General features: G+C 32.8%; 1 protein-coding gene across 1 annotated transcript in view; it reads left to right on the plus strand.

Annotated features, from left to right (window-relative positions):
* LOC124352732 overlaps positions 1 to 23,767 on the plus strand; it is a 220,688-nt gene that overhangs the window by 51,001 nt on the left and 145,920 nt on the right. Inside the window, exon 3 of the mRNA XM_046802371.1 lies at positions 1,556 to 1,599. The gene's annotated coding sequence lies outside the window, so the exon portion shown is untranslated. The remainder of the gene's footprint in view (positions 1 to 1,555; positions 1,600 to 23,767) is intronic.

Here is a 23,767-nt window from a genome sequence, read left to right on the forward strand (position 1 = left end):
TGGATCAAAGAACTAATTATATTTAATACTATATAGTTTATCCTACATTTTGTTGAATGATGTACGCGTGGTGTAAAACTGAATACAATATAAATAAACAAATAATAAGATACGAATGAAAATTTTATTTTGTAAGAGACTAGCCGATTTTATACTTTTATTAGATACTGAGATAATTTTAAATAGCATTAATGATAAACAAACATTTTCGGTTATTATTACAATGTTACAAATACTATCAGTGTAATTGCAAAAATACATATCATACAATGAAAATACAAAAAAATATGAAATTTCATAAGAGTATTGCTTATCATTTTACAAGTTGATGAAAACAGATTGTGTGTCATTCCGTTAAAAATGGCATTTAGCTTTGTTATAATGAATATGAATTGCTGACGAATAGTGGTTATAATCCTCAAGTAACTACATGTTTCCGTAAAAATGACACTCACATAATAGTACAATCTAATTCATATTAACAATAATCTTGAAAATATCTCCACCCACATGCATAATAAAACATTTCATAGATTTTAACTTAAATTCATTCAGTTTGCAGGATAGGAGTATGTCACACCACAGCCGCATAACAGGCTTCTCTGGGGTCCAATGCAAAATTTCAAATCTAAAGATCATTTTGTTATTGACAGATATAACGACAACCATGCAGAAAACGACGCTCAGTCAAATTTCATTAGATTATCATCGGTTTATGTTGAAGTTAAGTTTTAGGTAGAATTTGAAGTCTGAAGATGCACTCCTTCTCCAGATATTTTGCCATATGATAAATTAAAATTATTTCTTTATATTTGGTTTAATATCAATGATTAAATACGCGAAAGTTTATATAGGAAGTTATCATATATGGTGTATATGTTCGAATAGTTAGGCTAAATATGTTAATGTATCATACGTTAAAATCTCTTATTCGATTACTAAGTTTCTTTACAAATTTATTTATTCTGCTATTTTCTCGTTGCCATCGAAGTTACATCTGTATCAAATGTAATCTTGACCTTAATTATTAATGGGGCCAAAAATATTACATATATATATATATATATATATATATATATATATATATATATATATATCGGTAAAGTGGCGTATAACTTTATACAACAAATGAATAATGAACCAACTGTCTAAGTCTTTTAGGTAAGGATAAAGAAGTAAACTAAGTAGAAATTCCAATGCTAAACTCCAACTCCCAAGGGAATCTTGCTTCCTTTTTATAATTAAATTTGTTTTCAAGGTTTCTTACATTTTAAAATATATTGAATAAGTCACAGATCATTTATTTACTTTCAATATACAAATATTGCAGTTGCAAATATTTTCCTAAGCAATTTCTTGGGGTTTACCATAACCTATAGTATCAATTGAAATTATTACAATTGTTGTTGATATGGATACTCTAGGCTGGTACAGTTTAATTTGTATTGATATGTGTATATTAACTTTCCTGTTGTCTTCCTAGTGTATAATGATATCCTGGGGTGAAATCAATGTTAATCATAGTAGGATCGATAACATGTGATTTATTTTACAGGTTGTACCTTGAATTCATCCAAGATTCCAAGTACGAATCTATAGGTGAGTAATTTTAAAATTTGTAATTGTAAAAATGTAGTAGTTTGATCAATATTGAAAGTTATACATGAAACCTGCCTAAATGTAAAAATGTTATATAATACATCACGTGAATATACAAATATACATCTCGTATAACTGTTGGTTAAATCACAAATAGTTCAATAAATAATCTGAATAACAGGAAAATAGTTCATTTCCTCATGAACTGTTTTATTTGTTTAAAATTAATGACAGCAACGTTTTGTTATATCATTGCGTATACTAAACTTTAAACCAGAAAAACGGAACTGAGTGGTCTCATAAGTTTGACAACAATATAGAGACGTGTAATTGTTTATTTCACTCCAGTTATATAGGATTTGCTTGTTTTTCACCTAAGTATTTAACTAAAACATACTAACAGTACGGGTTATTTTTTGTTTGTATTATTGTGGTACAGAGTATAATCGATCACGTTCAAGGTTCAGTGTTATTGTTTTATACAAGATATCTTAAAATGTACATGCTGAGAATGAAACAACAATCAAAATTATTTAAAGCTGTAGTGGTATCATACGTCTATATAATTATATTTACTTCTTGAATTGAAACCAATTAAACTTGAATTTATTCTATTCAACCGTTGAATATTCATCTATATAAGACAATAATAACTAAATGGGTTAAATCTAAGCAATAAGGTATTTTTTAGTCTTACATACTTGTATTTGCGTGATACTATTGGTCAATTAGGATTGATAATTCAATCAAGGAATTAATTTATGTTTCTACATTAGTAATGTATTTTATTATAAGGCTCACTGGTGAATTCTTTGTTCTAACTTCAACGTGACTGTAAATTCTTTATCTATGAAATAAATGATTTTGGGACCTGAATGTTTAATAAAAACTAATGTATTAATAGTAGGATGTATCAAATGTTATAGTTTTAAACGTAACTCGGAAACTGCAGCTTCATCTGGCGCTATAACAGCGGTACAGAAGATGTTAGTGACGTCATAAACCCGATACGGTCTTTAAAAATGAGGCTTCATCATGTATTTCATGGACACTCGTATGGTACTTTATATGTTGAATTCTTAGTGCAAGCCACTGGTGGTCAGATGTTAAGGTAAAAACTGTCTTTTAGCAAAAGTCTCAAAAACGATATGACGTGGAATTTCGTAATCTTAAAGTGCTAACATTTGGGTAAGTTTGTTCCTTGCATCCCGTCTATTGAAACAATAATAATCAATCCCAACTTTGGTAGGTATGGAAACATGACAACCAGAGTTGTGGGGCTGAACTAAAAATGTACCCAAAGTAGTATAAATAAAACGGTATCAACTGGTAAATTTGTAAATACCGTTATCTCCAAGTATTGTCAGTCTTAATACATATTTACAAGGTCAGTGATGCAGTTCATTCTCTTGTTTTATACCTTACTCATAACCTGGTTTTTTATAATATTACATCATATAATATACAGCTATAGATAACTGTTTGTAAATCTATTACATTTTTGTAACCCTTATTTTAAGTTAATATTTAATATAAATCTTGCACTAGTTTGCATTTTTATGTAGAATTTTGAGTCTTTCTTCTCAATCTCAATATATCAAAAATATGCTTTCAAACGTAATGATATTTTAGGTTCAACATCAACTACTTTAAACATCAATAACGCTCTAACTACAATATACGATGCTAACATTTTGGCTCCCAAGCGGCAGAACGTATAGTCATGGAATGTTCAGAGGAGTCAGCACGTGTTAACTCTGGGAGTGAACGTGTTGAACATAAAACTTCTTTAACTACAGTGTACGACCCTTACTCAATATTTCTTTAGCTTCAATATACGATGGTAAACATCAATACTTCTTTAACTAAAGTATACAATATTATACAGAGTGTCTCTTAACTCTCTGGACAAAGGTAAACCACGTTATTGCTTAGGTAAAATAAAATATATTTCACCATATGAACATGGGTCTCCAATGCTTAGTTTTCCATCTGTATGTATGTGTTTTTGTAAAAAAAATCATATCTTTAAAAATAATAAATTAAATTATACAAAATGTTTCGCAAATTTTGACGTTACCAAGACCAGTTACTGAAAAAAATATCAGTTCAATATCAATATCAAAATGGGGGCCATTAAAACTTTTGAGCTTTAAATATCTTAAAAACAGATAATTGTTATCAAGAAGTACAAGAATAACAGATTTTTGGGAAATTTTCTAATGAACAACTAAATCAACTAATCTAATGACACCAAATAGATACTAATATTCAATTACAATTAATCACCATTAATTGTTCATCATCCATTCACAATTTCTATTCGTCCCAACAGTCCCTTTTTCCATAGTGTAAGATTGAAGTCAATACATTAATCATGATATCTATCAATAAACCCATAATATGTTTTAAAATACCGATTGCAAGAACTAAAAATATGATAAACTTAAATATGAACCATGTTATCCCTAGAAATTGTCCTTTATTCTCAGAAAAGCTACAATTTTGAGAGAAATCAAACTTTTTGGTAGAGTTGTTTTCATGTAAATCCATAAATGCTCTTAAAGAGACGTTCAATATAAAAATTTATAAAATACTCTGAAAACTCAAATTATCTAATATAGTAACTTATTTATTTGTATGAATAACTAATTATGGAATTTTCCCATGATAAAATATAGTGATTTTGACCTAGTTAACGTTTGCGTTTTGATTACTGGTCAAATGGTTGTCATCCAATCCTGCCGGTGGTGGTCATCTTTACTGTAAAAATTAAAAACCAGCTCGTCTATACAACCGTGCTACAAACAACGTCCACCGTAACATACCTATAAACATATAACAATGTGGATTTTAAGCGTTTAACTTTTAAATTTAGAACCGATGTGTGAGACCAACAGGCTATAATATATAATAACAACATTAGGCTGTCAGCCAGCTGGCATAGTTGAGTAGTACTTACAACTCATAAGTGTAAACTAAACCAAACACACTTCACTTTTCACTTTTCACTTCTGGTCAGTTATTTCCATCGCCCTCAGCCTCGTAAATCTTTAATTGTTTTGACTTCTGTAGTTAAAACAAACTAAAGAAACATAACCCCTACAACACTAAATTTGCCAAGTTGTGTGTTTACTTAAGGAAGTTATAACCTCAGTGTAGTTTGAAACCAGTATAAACTACCAATTTAATTGTGGCAATTTGAATGACAACAATTCATGTGGTGTGCAATATAATCAATAACAATCGTTAGTTGAACACCTTCATTACTGTAAGACGCAATCTACTTTCAGTATTGCACATAAAATGCCTATGTTAGCGCCTGCAATGGATTGACAAACCCGCTAATACTTAAATGTTTAAATGTTCTACTTCTTTACAATGACTAATAAAAACAGTTTAAAATATATTTTATATATATAAGTATATGGTAATATAGGGTTTCTAGACCACTTTTGGGACAGTCCGTAAATCAATGTAAATACTGTACAAACGACCAAAAACGAATCTAAAACCAAACAGTAAATCTCGAATGTAAAATAACCGAATCTATAGCTGCTCAGGATTGCTTCTATTTTTTTCTGTTTCCTTCAATATTTTTAAGCTGTTTAATGGAAAATCTTTATTCTAAAATATTAATCATAGTGCAATCTTTTTCATCAAGATATTTATTGACTTTTTTCTCTAAATGTACTCGTTAAAAACTGTTTACTTAAAAGCTAAATTAAATTTTGTATCTAAACAATGAAAAATCATCCTTTTTTACACTTTTTTGACAAACATTTTTAAACTGCTTTGGAATGTGAATATTTTAAACTCCTTGGAATATACAAACCATTTTCTACTCCTAAAACAGCTGATGATGACGTAGGCATTACTTGAGGAACCCGTCCTGAAACAAAGCTAAAAAGAAATTGGAAATGGGAGATGAAGAAAGGAATCATATGTTTTATGAAATCAACGCTAGATTTGTGACGTAGGCGTTCCTGGAGGAACGCGTCCTTGAACTTGGCTGAAGCCCATTGATACTGACGTTTATTATTAATTCAACGCTAGAGTTGTGACGTAGGCGTTCCTGGAGCAACGCGTCCTTGAACTTGGCTGAAGCTCATCGATACTGACGTACTAGTAACATTTGTTTTATACAACTGTACACTTATGACGTAGGCGTTCCTCGAGGAACGCGTCCTTGAACTTGGCTGAAGCCCATCGATACTGACGTACTAGTAACATTTGTTTTATACAACTGTACACTTATGACGTAGGCGTTCCTCGAGGAACGCGTCCTTGAACTTGGCTGAAGCCCATCGATACTGACGTACTAGTAACATTTGTTTTATACAACTGTACACTTATGACGTAGGCGTTCCTCGAGGAACGCGTCCTTGAACTTGGCTGAAGCCCATCGATACTGACGTACTAGTAACATTTGTTTTATACAACTGTACACTTATGACGTAGGTGTACCTCGAGGAACGCGTCCTTGAACTTGGCTGAAGCCCATCGATACTGACGTACTAGTAACATTTGTTTTATACAACTGTACACTTATGACGTAGGTGTACCTCGAGGAACGCGTCCTTGAACTTGGCTGAAGCTCATCGATACTGAAGTACTAGTAACATGTGTTTTATACAACTGTACACTTATGACGTAGGTGTACCTCGAGGAACGCGTCCTTGAACTTGGCTGAAGCTCATCGATACTGAAGTACTAGTAACATGTGTTTTATACAACTGTACACTTATGACGTAGGCGTTCCTCGAGGAACGCGTCCTTGAACTTGGCTGAAGCCCATCGATACTGACGTACTAGTAACATTTGTTTTATACAACTGTACACTTATGACGTAGGTGTACCTCGAGGAACGCGTCCTTGAACTTGGCTGAAGCTCATCGATACTGACGTACTAGTAACATTTGTTTTATACAACTGTACACTTATGACGTAGGCGTTCCTCGAGGAACGCGTCCTTGAACTTGGCTGAAGCCCATCGATACTGACGTACTAGTAACATTTGTTTTATACAACTGTACACTTATGACGTAGGCGTTCCTCGAGGAACGCGTCCTTGAACTTGGCTGAAGCCCATCGATACTGACGTACTAGTAACATTTGTTTTATACAACTGTACACTTATGACGTAGGTGTACCTCGAGGAACGCGTCCTTGAACTTGGCTGAAGCCCATCGATACTGACGTACTAGTAACATTTGTTTTATACAACTGTACACTTATGACGTAGGTGTACCTCGAGGAACGCGTCCTTGAACTTGGCTGAAGCTCATCGATACTGAAGTACTAGTAACATGTGTTTTATACAACTGTACACTTATGACGTAGGTGTACCTCGAGGAACGCGTCCTTGAACTTGGCTGAAGCTCATCGATACTGAAGTACTAGTAACATGTGTTTTATACAACTGTACACTTATGACGTAGGCGTTCCTCGAGGAACGCGTCCTTGAACTTGGCTGAAGCTCATCGATACTGACGTACTAGTAAATGTGTTTTATACAACTGTACACTTATGACGTAGGCGTACCTCGAGGAACGCGTCCTTGAACTTGGCTGAAGCTCATCGATACTGAAGTACTAGTAACATGTGTTTTATACAACTGTACACTTATGACGTAGGTGTACCTCGAGGAACGCGTCCTTGAACTTGGCTGAAGCTCATCGATACTGAAGTACTAGTAACATGTGTTTTATACAACTGTACACTTATGACGTAGGCGTTCCCCGAGGAATGCGTCCTTGATCTTGAATACACATTGGTTTAACACTCAACCTCTAATTTTTCAAATAGGTACAAAAGGAGGTTGCTATGCTACTTTTCAACTGATTAAAATGTTATCAATACTTTATAAAGTATCTTTAAAATATTGGTAGATTTCTCTAAAATTTGTTAAATTTTATTAAAGAAATCTTCAACATTTTAAGTATAAAATTTCAACTGACCTACAATTGTAACATAATTCTTTGTATTTTTATACTTTTAGACAAATATTTACAAATTTACAATCCCTAGTTAAAACATTTTTTTTAAATAAATGGTAGTCGAAAATAAAATTTCTACTGGGAACAAACCCTTTTCTTAAGAGAACTCTTAAGAAATTAAATAAGACACACTTACAAAAGGTTTAGACTATGGCTTTTAAACTAAAATTTGTACAATGATAACATAACTACAAATATTTTGTATATAAACTAAACAAAAAATGAAGAAAAATTAACAAAATGTAAAAAAATTACAGAACCGTTTTGCGATAATATTATGATTGTTAAAATAACATATTCTACAGATTTAGAAGGAAATTTGTTATAAAAAAATATGCTTATAATTTTATAGTTATTTAAGAAGTAAAATTTCGAGATTTCCATTACCAAAACATGGTGTAAATCTAAATTGCCATAATTTTTAGATTATAATACAAAAACCATTAGAAGAAGTAAACAAATTATACATAAATATTTAAAAATTATTAAAAATGAATATAAAAAAACCAGTTGCAATACCATATAAAATAGAATTAGCAGATGTAAAATGATTAACCTCATTGGAAGAGTTACCAGAAATACTAGAACAATAACCTGTGGAACGTTATTATTTATTAGATTTAGATATAACACAAGATTTTTCTGGTATCTTTAATAAAGAATAAGTGACAAATTATTTTATAGAAAATATTAATTTTTTTAACAAGGAGAATATAAGAACAATTGTAAAAGTATTTTTGATAACAACACAACTACTGGAAAAGATTGTTCAACTTGGTTAAGTTCTAATTCTCGAATATATAATAAATTAATCTGCCAAATTACGAGTCCAGGTATTAATAAACAACTAGGCAAGAATATCCATATATTTTTATTACACAAGAACTCAAATTCAATTGCAAATAGAAACAAAAAAATGGGTTATTTCTTTAAATTTCATAAAAATAGTTTTGTAATGATTAAATAAATTTGAAATTTTATTGTGATATTTAAATGTTTAAAGCAGCTATAATAAATTTATATAATACTTTTACAAAATACTATTCCTAACTAGATTGAAAATTTCTCATTTAAAATGCTAATGGATTGCATTATATATAAACTCCGATGATTCGTATTAAATGTGATTATAACCATGCAATTTCCTGAAGCATTAAACACCTGCAAACAGCAATTAGCAACCGGGCGCCAGAACTCAGGTAATCATTCCTTATCGTAATGTTACATAGAATGGAATTCCTTACCTATTCGATTAATTCAGTGGCATTCAGTATTTTATAACACCTATAGATTATAGTCACAAAACTTATTGTAATAACTCAATATCATAATATAATTAGCCAGGTTTAGTAGCATTATTCGAGGTAAAAATACTCTTCTTGAAATTTCTGTCATTATAGTTAATTAGGACAGCTTGCAGAGTCCTACTTCCAGGTTATGAATGTTAGTGGCTGATTTAAATAATACAGTTAAAATGTACAGTATAATACACAATAATACAAATACAAGTTAGATGACTTATTCATCACGTACTTTGTTTCTTGCCTATCATCATATAAATCCCATGAAACCGCATTTTTATAACTATTGATATTTTCTCAGGATAGTATCTATATGACCGTTTTATGTAGACGTATAGATGATATTGTAGCTGAATAATACATCAGCCTCCCTTATAATACTCTCAAGCAACAAATATTGCCTTACCGTAAAACTAGGTTATTTTCATCACTAAAATATGTTATGGTTTTTTTTTTTAATTCGACTTTTACACATTTTATGATTTTGTTAAAAAATAAACATTTTCAAATTTATCACTTTCTAAGGTTCTCTTAAAAATTTAATTTGAATGTTTAACTTTCATTTTTTATTGGCGGTAAATATTTAAAACGCATCGTTACTATATTTTGTGATTTACTAAGACTTACGTTAAAGTTTTTTTTTTTTAAATACTACTATTTTTATTTTACTTTCCGTGAATCAAAATAACGTAGCGGACTCGAAAACCACTTTAAAATGTAATTACACGTTATTTAGTACTTAATATTAAAAGATTATTAAGTACTAAATAAGAAAATTACTATTACATAAGGATTTGTCATCAGACATGGTGAGTTTATAAACACCGTGAACTAATTCAGTGGCTAGTTCCCGAAACGTGAACTTATCTCAGAAATTCCCTTAATACAATTTCACGGAATTTTACATGTACATTATTCACACCAATACTAATTGTATTACATTCACAATAGCCCAATGAGGACCTGTTTTTCTAACTGCGTTACCTCACAGCACTGTTTTTACAAATTTAAATATAAATTATTGAAAGCACATTACGAAAATATAAAATGTTTTTAATTAGTGGAATCCATATAAAATTAATCTTGCTAATCCAATGTAAAATACTTGTCAAACCCCATTCAACAAGTCTGTTTAATGCATAATTATTTTATCGTGTGATGAATATCTAAAGCAAAGCAATTCGGATTACACCCGAGCAAAGTAATTGTAATCCAAACAGATACAAAGTAATTACTCTCCGCTGCTTTCGCTAAATAAAGAAAGAACCTTAACATGATTCTGTATGAGCCTCGTCTGAAACTGGATTAGCTTTGTTTTTCTCTTCAAAATTGTTGTTTTCTGTAGTCGGGATAAAAACTGGGAAGCACGGGTTAATAAAAAAGAAGTATTAATTATTTGATGAAACAACTCTGATTTTACATGTGTACCGCCCAGCCTGAAATATTTTACCACTAACGAGAGCATTGTAACGTTATGTTGACTTTATTATGGCGTGTGCGTGAAATTAGACCATAATCAAATCAAATTACTCGTTGTTTCGTGTTTCACTGCGAACTCGTGCGTTTCTAACATCGTGAATTTTACACTGCAATACACTTAATTGTCAGCTGAAATATGAAGAAATCTATGTACTTCATTTTAAATACAAGGATGTCGAAATAATATGTATTTTAGGGAGATAATATACAAACTATATTTATTTTAGTACAATATAACAATACAAAATGTGTTAACCATTGCATAGTTTATGCGTATAAATAAATATCAAGTTGTTTTCCTTGCTTTACATGAACCTGACATAGAGTTTTAGAACACAGTTTTTAATATTCGGTTATTGTGATGTTGTTGAAGTTAGTACTGAAAAAAGCTTAATTCGTTTTTACGAGTCGTGTAACGAATATGCAATACCAAACGCCCGGTTTGAGGAAGAAAGCAATGCCATAAGAAAAATGTCAAAACCTCAAACACTGAAACCCTTAATTATCGCCCAGCAGGGATCATTTCTGGCTGGTTTATACCTTCCAGTTGAACCCACCACTGGGCACAGCAAAAACCGATGTGTCACTTCAATCTGGGCAACCTTATGGATGTCCAGTAGCGGCACATCACTAACCGCAAATGTTGAGATTCTAGGGTTCATGGGCAATTGGATAGGTCTAGTCTACTGTGGAAGATGACTGTTGGAGTTGGTAGGGTTTGTTCCCTTACCTCAGAGGTTCTTGTTAACCTCAACAAGGGTGTGCCACCCCTTGCCTACTTTGACTGGAGAGGCTGGTTCAGAGCTGGCCTCCCTTTCTTCCGGGATGACTTTGAGATGTAGTGCCCTAATTCTTCCTCATGGATCTCGATAGGAGGCGGCCCCTACTCCCTAACCTTACCCATCCTGAATATCCTATCACTCCGGAAGCACCGCTAAGGTTCTTACAGGATTAAGTGCAATTTATAACCTTCTTGTCCTAAGAGAACAAACAAAATAAATAAAAAAACCCTTAATTAGTTTCACCGTACGAATATTGAATATTTAGTACTTTTACAACTGATCCGCATCCGAAGCTGTAAAGTTTTGTTTTGTTCAATATTTACTTGTCGGATAATTAAATGATGAATTAAAAATATTAAGGACTCTATTTACTTATACATTATTACTAACATTACCGATAAAAAGCTAAAAATAAATGGGATGTGTATTGTTAACTTTTTTGTCTCCTACCAACGTATTAAGATACCGCCAGTACATTTATCTCCTAACTTATACACGTTTAGATGAGTTTCACAGGCTGATTTTTATTGTAATCTAATGTCAGACGGTTTGAAATTAATTGACGGAGATATTAAAACTTATTGCAGAAATTCTGTCTTGAGAGTGATTGCAATTTGCAATGATTTAAGTGCTACAGTGGATTTATTAGTATAGAAATAGAATGTATTACTCTGTCTAAAACTTAAGTACTACAGTGAGGCTTTAAAACATAGATTTTCTTTTATATTGGTTTACTATAGGTTAGTCGTGTAAATAAATGAGTTTGTATTCAGTGTAAAGTTTATAGAATTAAGTACACCATAAAAGATCGTATGGGAAAAACCATATTTTTAACTTTATTTGCTATTTAAATCTTTGCATTGCGTTTCAATTCATTTGTTATCATAGGGCCATTAATTTATTATAACAATAGTACACATGCAATGCTACAAAATAAATGGAAAGTCCGCGATATGATGCGACCTTATGAACACAACTACCATTATTTGATCGTATTCAGCACAAATTTGTATAGTTCATATAATCTTGATTTAGGTTTTATCATATGACATGGGTTAACTTTTTTGTGAAAATTGTGTTGAGGGGTGAATTACAAGACTTGAAGTAACAATCGAGGAGATTGATAACCCTCCAGGCAGCAACCCTTCGCCAACACTAGTGGTATGTCAACCCTTCAGTAGGGTAGTCCCAAAGGGCTCGTCCGGAGACACGAAATGGTTGACCCTCAGTGTACGTCTCTAGGTTCTGATAACAACACACCAAACTGTTTATTGTTTTACACATAATTAATTATATTTAAATTTACTGAAAGTAAGTATTACTCCACTTTTAGTTAAAAAATTACAATAGAAAATAATAGTTCGTAACCGACAATATTCGATATAATTTATATATAGTGTTTAATTAAAGATTGCACATCTTCAGGACACAAAAAAAAACAAAACAACAAAATATTTATATGATGCATGTCTTATCTCGCTTCGTTCAGTATCCACCTATTCATATTTGTGTTTACAGTAGTTTAGAAAATCATATTACAATGACTAATGCAAATAATATTCGAAACTTAACAGTAATGTAAAGGTAAGGTACAGTAACAAAAATAATAATATCACTATCCGTTTCAAAATGGCGCCATTTAAAAATTGTCAAACGCTAAATTTACCTATGGTATTGTTTATTAAGAAGTTAAATCTTAAAAGTTTATTTGTGGGGTATGCTTTCACCATAGACGTGCTCGAAAATGCAAAAATACTATACAAATTTTCTACATTTTTAATAGAGATAAATGAATTAATAAAGAGTACAAATTGTTAGAGATAATCAGGTTTTAGGTAATTCTGCGAATAACACATATGAGTAGTGAATCATTACAATTGAATAAATTATATGAATCCAAAGCATTCATCTGGATTAATATTAATACAATTTTAGAATTCAAAAGTGATTATTACAATTGAATAAATTATATGAATCCTAAGCTGATAACTACATGCATCAATTCAAATAAATGCATATATCGAATTCAAAAATTATCATTACAACTTAATAAATTATATGAATACAAAGCTTATAAATACATACATATGAATAATATGAATACAAACATTTTATAAAAATAATCGAGCAATGACCTAACATTGCAAGTGCCTGTACCAAACTTCTTCCAAACTTTAGTTACTTTAACAATATCAATATTTATTGCTCCAAATATATCCCAGGAATACGCTGTATTCTGGTACTGAAGTTTAGAGTACAACTGAGTCCATACTCCGCCTCGAAGTGAGTTGAAATGGCTTTAATTGGTTTTGGCATTGATACGAGTATGAATTGGACCTGTAGTCCCTGCAGACCACTCGGCAGTCTGGTGACAGTCATTATAGCAAACCACCGCCCCGCGCGCCATCATTCATCGAAATTACCGGCATTTCATAACCGACCACAGACAGCACAGGCTTGTCAGCATTATTGCGCTTTGGTTGGATTCAATGCGTGTCGAAATACCAATGTAGTCTCAGAACCGGAGGAATCTCAAGCATCAATTATCAATTATTGTCTAAGCGGTAGCGAAGCATATGACTCGAAGGACTGGAATATGTCATTTATGTCTGTATGTCACTTTGTCCGCACGATATCTCGAGAGTGAACTGATTCATATTACTTGAAGCTTTAGTCATGAAGCTTATATACAGGGTGTTTGAAAAGTATCGGTACGGCTTAATATTTTAAAAACCATAGGAGATAACATCTATAAACTTTGCACAGTGTCATATGACTATGTAAATTATTTTTCCTTGCTATTACCATGACATGCCAACCATGGGGGGACGGCCCACAGAGGAAAACATGGAAATCTTAAATTAAAGCATGGGTCGAGTGATAAATACCGATTTTTTTAGTTTTATTTATTTATTGTGTTATAAATTTATGACATAATTTGCTAATTAATAAAAGTCAGTGAAAACACATTAGGTAGTAGAGTGAAACGCCGCCTACCGCATCAGAATACGACGATCCAGTCAGAAATGGCAGCGCATAATGTACTTCACAATGTATACCTAAAACAACCCGCCATTTCTGATTGGATAAACCTTTTGAAATGCGGTTTGCGGCATTCAACTCTACTAAGTGAGCTCTTTCAAATGAGGTATCACTCGACCCATGCTTTAATTTAAGATTTCCATGTTTTCCTCTGTGGGCCGTCCCCCCATGGTTGGCATGTCATGGTAATAGCAAGGAAAAATAATTTACATAGTCATATGACTCTGTGCAAAGTTTATAGATGTTATCTCCTATGGTTTTAAAAATATTAAGCCGTACCGATACTTTTCAAACACCCTGTGTATATATATATATATATATATATATATATATATATATATATATATATATGGTGCAAATCTCTATATGGTATTGGGTTAGTTTTAGCGAACATTTTTACATTAGTCTTCTAGGTAACCATGGCAGCAATGAGAAAATCGCTGAAACGTTTGATTTGTAAACAAGCATGTGACATTTTAACATGTGCCATAGTACTCATGTAACATAACTATGCGCAAGTGATATATCGAGGATGATCGGCAGCATAGATTCTTATATTACATTAATTATATCAGCCGTGGCTTGACAAAAGCAGCATGAAATACAGTTTACTAAGAATTTGGATTAATAATATAAACTTATTTTCAATGTTAAAAGGTAATTTTTTACTTATGAGAACGCCTTGTTAATGTTTTTTGACATTGCCACTAAACAGCAACAATGAAAGAAAACGGGAAAAGTAATAAAAGTAGAAGATAAATTCTGACTCGTATCCACAACATATTGCTAACTTGATCAGCTATCTTGGTTAAGAACTAGGACATAGTCACTTGGTCTTTAGTGTTTGGAAAAGTAAGAAGTTTTCTAAGAATTGTTGCTGTTAGTTCGTTATGTTTGTACTAGAATACACCCACGGCTTCCCCGCAATTTCTCTATAACATACTGTGTATTTGTTTGAATAGCTCTCACGATTTTAGTAACACTTGAACTATTTTAGACCAATGTGGAGAAACTCCATAGTCGAAGTACATTTTTAGAAAAGCCCTTATGATGAATACGATAGGTTCCTAAGATATTCTTGAAATGGATTTACTGATATATCATACTAAAATAGGTTTTATAACAGTCTTCAAATTTATAGTAAAAGTTGGACACTAACTTTGTCTTACTTCGTATTTGCTAAAAATTACTGTTGGACGTATATTTTTCTAAAACTTTGAATCTTCTTATCTGGATATTGTGGTCAGATATCTTATGGGTACAGAAAGTTTGAAAATGAGAAGTGTTGTTACTATCAAGCTTTCTCTATGCTTTAACACTATAAATATAAATAAACTGAAAATAGTGATTAGTTTATAATTAAACCTATGATTATGCTATCTTAAAACAATGTTTACAACGAACAGTAGTTTACAGTATCAGGCACTTTCAAATAATATTTCGTAACTGTAGATAGCAAGATGGTATATTTCGGTACTTTAGAAACCAGTGGGGCGTAGGCGAGAGGGAGTTTCGAAATACGAATATTCATGCCAGGGACCTTAGGATTGGCCATTTAAAATATCAGTTCAATCGATTGAATAGTTTACGTGTGAAAGCAAAACAAATAAACAAAAACATTTTCGCATTTATAAAATTTGCAATTATGATGAATTTTTATTATTTTATTCAAAAAGGCTATGTTTTTATCATTCTTATCTTATATTCCCTACGGCAGGCAAAAGAGAAACTGTGTCAATCACCGCTTTCAAAGCTCAGCCAAATGCCATGGTCGGATATAGATCATTATAGAACTTTTGTGTATGTAGTAATAAAGTTTCACGCAAAATCTAAAGTCATCAGATGAAATCTGTCTCGAGGTATCTTTCCATATAACACATTTCCATTTTGTTTTTTACATTACGTTTCATAGCAGTCTTTAAATAATAAAATTTCCAATGAACTAAGGAGGGTTCTACAGGGCGCTCTATGAATAAATTTCACATATTTTAATCTTAAATTATTGGAGTCAGTTTGTTTTCAATGTAACCTATTCTCCATTTTTTCTCCTATTTTTTCGTTGTCATCATGATTACCTGTAAGGCCGATGTAAAAATATTAGCTAACGCTCATTCAATTCCCATGCAGTGACATGTATCGTCATCGAACTCTAATTTCGAAAATGATTAATGCAGTATATCACAATAGGTTATAATAGTGCACATGAACAACCTTCCCATTTAACGTTCAGGAATAAATGCCAACCGAGTGGCAAATAGAGGTTCTAATAATTGCGTCATTAACACATTAACAATTGCAATCCGGGTGGAAATAATTTGTCACGGCCGTCTAAGTCCAACTGATATGGCAATTTGAAACTAAACGTTTGATGCGATCAATGAAACAACGGTGGACGGGTAACTAAGCTGTGTGTAACTATGGACGGATAACTAAGCCGGTGTGTAACTATGGGCAGGTTCACTTTGTAGGCCACCGCAGCGTAGTCGTGAAGCGACCAACACTATGAATCCTGGTGATATTAGAGCTGTTGATCAAACCACGAGTCAACATTAACTGTCCATTTCCCGGCGCTAATACAACGCCGCGCCGTGATAAATTCTGGCTTCATAATGAACGTTTGTATTCTTCATTACGAGAAATGTTGCATTGTAATGACGCATTATATACTGGAGTTCTGTAGCGTGTATTCGGATTTACCTTTCATCAATCTTACTGCTAAAAAAATTGTTTAAACTAGTTTTAACCCAATATGTGAATTACATAATGGCACCATTTTTTACACAACAATATCGTATTTTGTGAGTAAGAAGTGGTACAGTTTTAATTGGTAATATGAATAATTATAACATTTTTTATTTGAAAATCCGCATAATACAATATTTATACAATACATATATAGGCTAATACATACAAGAATATCCATGCAATGATAGGGCATCTACAATACATATCTCTAAATTCCCCTCCAAATGAAATGCTTTTAGACAGTTATTATTTAAACAAAGATTAAAAATCGTTGGTTTAAATGGACTATCATACATTCGTAAAAACCTAGTCATCTGCTTGTGGTGATAACCATCTTATGGGGATAAAGTATTTCACTGTAATAAGAGTTTGACTGAGACATATCTCTACTTAACACTTGGGCTGAGTTATCGATGTAAACTTTTACAACAGTACAATTGAGAAAGCAGAAATCCTCTATAAACTCGCTTGAATGTCTGTTATGTGCAAGATCTATTAAAATGTATTTGTTTAGTTAAATTTCATTCAGTCTTAAGTGATTAAAAACATAACTTCTGCCATTTTATTTCCTGATGGTTATTTTTCATTATCTTCTCGATTACATAAGTCTAAAATAAACGAACAAATTTTGTACTGTAGAGATTTGTCTAGTAAAAAGGTAAAGTAAAGAATGTCTACCCCCCTATCTCACAGTTTATGCTTTATGGCATTCCCCCCCCCCCCATTCTCATGGGCCACTAGGCCTGTACGAGGATCTTTATAACGAAGCAAGGGGAAGAGACGATAAAGTACAAGGTCGATGGTACTGATAAAAAGTAGTACGGTCACAAACATGATTTGAACGAACGTTATCTTTAACTCAGACCCAAAGCCAACTTCTTAAGCCATCTGCACTTCCAGTTTCTTTCAATTTTTTTACTAAGTGAAGCTAGAACGTGAAGCCATCTCTAACACTTAATTAACCTGGGGACTATCGGTTCTAAGGTAACGACTAGTGACAGGGCAAGCGGAAAATGAACAGGATCACTCTGCGGTTACCCATCTAACTCGTTACCCATTCGATTAACTCTCGACAACCACTGCAACCGCTACGTAGCACCTATGGCGTTGATTCGAGATTGAAGTTAAAAAAAACTTTTTATAGTTAGTACTCAGCAGGCCTAAAACAAGATTTCTATGATCATAAACTCCAGCAACTTCCAATAGGAGTACGCACCTTCCGTACTTTGGGATAGTCTTTGTCGCCAGACTTCATAGATAGAAGTACCCATCACATTGGAACAAAATCAGCGTGAACTGGCGATTACAGTTGAGGTACACTAATCCAGAATTTGGGTATGAAAAGTAAATTTTGAAAATCCTACACAAATAACCTTTTCTATTCTAACTTGTATTAACTGTCGGTAAAATCTAATTATTATTTACGATCATATCTTTACACTACATTAGCTTAGTGAAATAATTAATTATTTTTTGCAAGATTACGAGGCCGATTGTTAAATTCAAGGATCAATTCCAGAAATTTCAATGCTAAAGCCATTCAGCGATTTTTTTGGATTTCAGTCAACATATTTGGCTTTCTACACCACTCACGTACAACACCATCATTCAAAATGTTTTTTCCCTAAATACGGCACATTCTCCGATAGATTTCTGCTGCTTTATTCACTTCTGCTTGCTGAAAACGATTAAAACTCCTAAATTCACATTTGTCGGTGGAATCAATAGAGACGGCCATGTTTTGCAACTGCGACTCAACGCAAACTAGCTACTTGAACTCGGCAGTGACAAATGTTGTAGCGGGGAATATGTGCGATCTACTACTGCCCAAACCGCGGGCCCGCCACGTGTATGGCTATCATGACGTGAGATCGGAGTTTGAAAAACACGGCCCTTGTATATTGAAACTAAATATTGCATACTGCCAAACCAGCACAAGTTATTAAAGAAAATCCCAAATTGAAAAAAGTTTCTATAGTTTTAATATTGTTAAATAATAATTTAAGTATTTTGCACATACAATACATTAGATATACCTACCCTAGTTCGAAAATTTTAAACTTTACCTCCTTTTAATTTTGAATGACATGATTCGAACAGATTTGTTCATATTTTTAATTATTAAAATCATTATGTATTCAGTTGTGTGGATGTGATACTGCTTCCCTTCAAAGTGTAAGGCCTCACAAAAATAAATCTACATTAGTGGACTGTTTTATTTGAAAGTTTTAATTAAATAAAATGCATAGAGTATTATCAACAAGGACCAATGAGTTTAATGAATTTATGTGATAAAATAGGTTTACGTTTACTAATTATTTACGCCTTCCACTAAAAATTCAGGTTTGTAAATTAAGTAAAAGGTTATTAATAATACCGTCGTATGACACTTCATTTTAAAGATCAGAAACTGAGCAGGTTAAGATTCATGATGAGTGCAAATAGCCTATTATGACTAGGTACATACTCTGTGAATCTAGTGGTAGGCTAAAAGAAGAACACATCCTCTAGTCTTTGGTTACAGATGAATATCATATCATGAGACCGGAGAGGTCCAGACGAGTCGCTTTATTAAAAGTTTTGTAAAGGCTCTGAACAAACTAAACTTTCAGTACAATACACTCATAACAGTACAAGCCATAAAATATTCACGATGAAATTAAGTAAGAGCAAGTAATTGGCTGAGTGTTAGCGAAGCCTTTCAGTCGAGGGGGTGGAAAGCCTATATCACAGTGTGATAACTCGAGAATTAATTGAACTGTAAACTTTAAGTTTTGTATATTTTACTTAACAATCACTAAGGGTTTTGCAAAAATCCGTTTCTGTCCGCCTATATTCCGCTAAATATCTCAAGAACGACTCCAGTTATAGACTTGAGCGAAGCACGTTACGCGTTACGTGCTGTGGTGTAGCCTAATCCAACTTTGTATTACAAGGGAGAGATCACTCACTTGACTCACTGCTTCTATTCCAGATATTCGCTTCCTTTGAGCATATTTCATTCAAATTTAGACTCCTGCATGAACAGGGTTGTTGAAAACTGCCTTCAGCCTGGGACTCTACCTTATTGGTTCAAAACGTGTTCAGTAGCAACCCTATGTCAATATAACATATTTTTAAAACATGCCATACAATATACTAGAACTTTTAAGACAGGTTCCGTCGAATGAAAAAGAGGCCCAACTAGTTGTATAAATCATCTGTTCCATCCTAAGTTTCTACCCCTATCGTCATATTTGATTGATATTGGGTGTTAAACCTTGAGATCATCTCAAAAACTATCTCAATTATCAGGTTATACCCGTTTAATAACAAGAATCCTAGCACGATAGTTGTTGAAAATAGTTTTCCTTGTAGCTCTCACTCTGTTGGGCTAATAGATCTGAATAACAAACTGAAGTTTTGCATTTACAAGAGAACAGTTCTGGCATAAACTTAGCAATAAGCGGGCAGAAAATACGAGCCTGTAATGTTTACAGACAAACAAGCCTTGAAATGTTTCTCTGCGATTCAAGTTTTATGCTTCACTTTGTTCAACTAACTGGTAAATACCACATAAATCACATTGAACGACCTAATCCAATTTTTCAGAGGATACAGTATGCCTCTGGTAACATACCAAAAGGGGTACGAGTGCAGTATGTATTTCGCTTAAAACACTATTAATTATATTGACGATCTGCTTTACACAAAAGTTCAAATCGTGTAACTGTAGCTCGAAGATTATGGACTAATTTAATAATGCGTTGACAGGAATCGTTATTTAATCCTTATTTATGCGTAATGTTTATTAGTAATCCAAAATGTGTATTTAACTTTGAAAACTTACAACGCTGATTTCTTCTTACAAAATCGCTGTCATTAAAAAAGAAACATAAAAACTTTCATCGTCACAAACTGTATCACCGATCGGAAATTATGATTTATAACTTTATCTTGCGGTTTGCCTTCATTCCTTTTACCCTACATAACTCACCGAATATGACGGCCTGAGTCTAAAGTCACTCCCCAAGATTTTTTATAACGCGACTTATGGAAAGATAACCTATGTGTATAATCTTATTAAAAGTACAATTTCAAAGTTTAAGAAACTGCTGCATAACCAATGTTAACATAATCTGGTACGTTTGGCGTGCTTTTAAGAGGATGTGAATGTTACGTGTTTTGTATATTGTACTAAAAACTAAACAACTACCTGCATAAGGTTTGGAGATGTCCAATCAATGCGTGATAGTTTTTTAAAACAGCTTTTCACGTACTGATCTAAAAATATGTATGACAATCACGTACATACTGTATATACATTGCAAATGAAAGTGAGCTGATACTTGTAGTGTATTTCTATTCCGTAAGGCTAAAAACTTATTTCAACACACAGGTAAAGGTTTGTAGAGAAATCCACACATAATAATACATATGTGAACCTCACCAAATGACGTAGGTAGGATAGGAATAAATGAGTACCAAAAACCATACCTAACGTTTTGATAAGCCACGTTTACAAGTTTTATGATTTTTTACACATATTAAGTTTAAACTGAGTTTAAATGGTTATTTTATTACTTTAAATACCTTTTAATGTCTAAAATCGAGTTTGTTTAATGATTTGAACCTCCAATTATTTTAGGCTAGACTTAATTGATTATCAAAGTCCCGACAGGACCTTCTTAAAATCGTCTGTCCGCCTGTCCGTATGTGCAATAAATGCTAATAGAAAGGTCATGGACTTTGAAACCCGGTACATAGTATCCTCTTGGTCCAAGAAAGAATTATATTAATTTTAGGGTCAAAATAAAACGCAAAATTGCAGGAAAGTCTTCTTTGCAGTCAGTTAGTTGCAGTAAGTTCGGTAAGACTTTCCATGCGTTTTTTCGGTTCTTTAAAAACTCCATTGTATCGGTTTGTTTAATAGCATAATTATGAATATGCCATCCCCATACCGATATTCGAACCCAGGCCTCCGAGACAGGTAACCGAGTAGTATAATAGGTTAATATTTCCATTAGTAGTAATGTCTTACCTTACAAGTCCAATCTAGAGACCATAAATTGATATTTACAATCAAGGAATAATGTTGCAATTATTCAAAAACGTTGGTAAAGGTATGCAACTTAAGTGGGATTTCAAAATCACTGTATACGTTCGTGTTTTGCACACGGCCGATCAGTTTTCAACAAACATATACTTTTTCCTAAGAGAACAAAATACAGAACTGTTTCATATTCTAATTATTGAGATGAGTAATCTAAAACATATTTCTTAGGAAACAAAAATTATTTCATATAAGTAATTGTGAACTTGTGTTGGATCAATTCAAATGATATAAAAAAACTATGTTGTGGAAACAATAAGTGGGAAATATTGAAGCAACTACAGTAAATTATTCTTATCGGTTCTGATTTAATCTTTCGGTCTTTTAAAATCTACAGTTCTATTACGCTTGATGAGGTATGAAAACTCCATAATCGCTTAAACAGAGTGGATATCTTAAAAATATGTGGAGTTCATAGCAATGCTAATTTAATTTATAATTATATTGTGTGACAATCGGTTGTCAAGCTTCAGTTGACCACAGTATGGGAATCATGGGTCAGCGCATAAATGATGTTAAATACGCGATTACTTCAGTCTGTTGGCTGGTACCACGTAGCAGTAGCTTGACCGGAAATAAAGCATTAATTAGGCGGTAATGAAGCATAAGCGTGTAACTGCAGCATCTATCGACAATGTGGCATTCATGAACCAACGCATAATATTCTTTTGTTTGAAGTTTGTTTTTGACGATGGAAGGATTTGTGAAGGAACAGGATTTTCTCGGAGGTTTGCAATCGTTCAATGACACAGCAGCCATGTTGTGTGTATATTCGGTGCACACTAACTCTAAAACATGCAGTTAATAAAAACTAAACCTAAATTATTAAAACTAAACTATAAAATACAGGTCACATTCTTACAGGTCTTCATTACCGGCCAACCAATTAGAACTGACTCGAGACCAATAGTAAATTGTGATCGTCATGACAGAGAGATGGCGGAAAAAATGTAGGAGGGGCAGGAGCCGTACCAAAGCGGCCTGATTACAACCGATGGTTAATTAACCAGTTGGTTTGCCAATTTAATGTATCAAGCCTCAATTCATTTCCTTTTAAAAATGAGTTTCCCGATGTAATATGTTAGATCCATACCGTCATACGATGGTCTTCGGACGAACAATAATGTGCAATATTTTACTTTAAAAACTATATGAAACGTGATTTTTGAAACATATTGTTACTGATTTTATTGTATTACTACTGAACGATGGCATATGTCCGGAAAAGTTCTGTTTCTTTCCCCATAATTTGTTAAATACGCAATGTGTTCAGACAGTTGGCTGGTGACCTTATAACAGTAGACTAACTATATCGAGAAAGCTTTCATTAGACGGTTATAAAACATAACAATTTACATAAGTATTAGCATGTAACTGCTTCATAGCCACAGCATTTCAGTCATAGTTTAACGCATTACCTACAGTTTTAGTTGTCTGATTACCTCGTAGCATCAACTAGTTCGGAAAAGAAAGAATTAAGCGATAACGAAGCATAACCACGCATTTACGTACAACTCTTTCAACTATTTACAACATAGAAATCATGCATGGCTCAGCGCATCATTGTTGTTAAATACTTGAAAACTTCAGTCAGTAGGCTGATTACCACGTAACAGTAGGCTGTCTTGAAATAAAGTATTAATTAGGCGGTAACGAAGCATAACAACGCATTTACATGTATCCGATTTAATTAATTACCAACAATATGGAAATCATTGTGAGCGTATA

Source organism: Homalodisca vitripennis, chromosome 1 (assembly GCF_021130785.1).
Source record: "Homalodisca vitripennis isolate AUS2020 chromosome 1, UT_GWSS_2.1, whole genome shotgun sequence".
Taxonomy (NCBI): Eukaryota; Metazoa; Arthropoda; class Insecta; order Hemiptera; family Cicadellidae; genus Homalodisca; species Homalodisca vitripennis.